Raw genomic sequence first — 1884 nt, 5'->3', positions numbered from 1 at the left:
TATTTTCAACCAATTCTAACTGATGAGCCAACTCCAAGGATGGGAATTCCAACGAGATTTGAAGTCTAGCCTCCCTACCATATACCAGCACAAAAGGCGAATTCCCAATAGATCTCTTGGGTGTTATCCTATCAGCCCACAGAGAAGTCCTTAATTTTTTATGCCAGACCCTCTGATTGTCTTCTATCGTTCTCCTTATGATTTTGATCAGATTTTTGTTGGAAGATTCAGCTAAACCATTACCCTGGGGGTAGTAATTTGATGATCTGCTCAGGTAGATATTGTGACTCATTTCCCATGCACAAATCTGGGTTCCAACAAAAGATTTGGCATTATCTGAGATGATAGTAGAAGGAGCTCCAAACCTAGATACAATTCCATCAAGGAATTCAACAACTGATGGCTTTGTAGCATCCTTCAAGGCAACTGCCTTTGTCCACCTAGTGAAATAATCGGTAGCAGTCAAGATCCACTTATGACCTGCACTAGATGGAGGATTAATGGGGCCTATAAAATCCAACCCCCATTGAGTGAAGGGCTGATCCACCTGAATAGGATGAAGAGGAAGAGCTACCGGTCTCTATTTGCCTGAGAAAAAAGCACGTTTCTCACATTTTCTCACATACCTATAACAATCATGGAACAGAGATGGCCAATAATATCCATCCCTCATGGTCTTCATGGCGGTTGTTCTTGCAGAGAAGTGGCCATCATCAGGGCCATCATGAAGTTCTTTAATCATCCTCTCAACCTAATCCTCTTCAATACATCTCAACAGAGTCCCATTAAAATCCCTCCTAAATAGGATATCATCAATCACAACATAGGGAATGGACTGCAGTCTATATTGTCTTCTTTTAGCTCTATCCAATCCCTGAGGGTATCCATTCCCTGATAAAAATTTCCTCATGTCATCCATCTAGCTCCTTGGGGCATTAACATTTCTTTCCTCCTATTGCTCTGTAATTACCATAGCAGTCCCTTCATCTGAATCCTGACCTAATAACATTTCTTTGCATAATCCTCTCCCTCTTACTAATTTGGTAATCTGAATATCAACATCATATTCCATTACCCTAGTGATCCATCCAACTCTCTTTTAACTGATGTCCTTGCTTAACAGGAAGTCTTTTACACTCGCATGGGGCACCAACAAATGGATCCTATTGTGGGATAAGAGGTGTCTAAATTTCTTCAAGGCTCTAATGACTGCAAGGGATTGCTTCTAAACAAAGCTATACTTATCTTCATATTCCTTGAGTCCTTCACTAAAGAAGGCTATGGGTTGCTCCTCATTCTTGTCATTTGTCTGAGCCAAGACAGCAGAAATACTTGACTCACCACCTAAAGTGTAGAGGATGAAATCTTTCTCAAAATTTGGTTTCATGAGAGTGGGGGCTGAGGCTATGGCTGCCTTGATTTCTTCAAAACTCCCCTTTCCCTCCTTGGTCCATGAGAAGACCATATCTTTCTTAAGCATGGTTGTGAGGGGTTTCACCATGATGGAAAGATTAGGAATAAACCTTCTTACAAAATTTATCCTACCAAGGAAACTTTGCAGCCCCTTCTTGTGTTTAGGGAGAGGAAGGGAAAGTATTTCTTTTGTTCTTTCTGGATCAATGGTCAACCCATCCTTAGATACAATGTGTCCCAGTAATTTTCCTTGGCTTGTAGCAAAGACACACTTGGCTAGGTTGAGGGAAACCCCAAACTCTCTACATCTTAGAAATACCTGTCTCAAATGATCAAGATGATCTTTTACATTCTTGGAATATACAGTTATATCATCAAGGTATATTAAGACAAACTTGTCGATTAATCTTTTGAAAGCCACCTCCATTGCCTTTTGGAATGTGGCAACTGCATTTGTTAGTCCAAATGGCA

The sequence above is a fragment of the Cupressus sempervirens genome, chromosome 3 (genome assembly GCF_028749045.1).
Source record: "Cupressus sempervirens isolate cs-2001-9-10 chromosome 3, ASM2874904v1, whole genome shotgun sequence".
In the NCBI taxonomy this organism is placed as follows: Eukaryota; Viridiplantae; Streptophyta; class Pinopsida; order Cupressales; family Cupressaceae; genus Cupressus; species Cupressus sempervirens.
Note: the sequence above shows the minus strand (reverse complement) of the source record.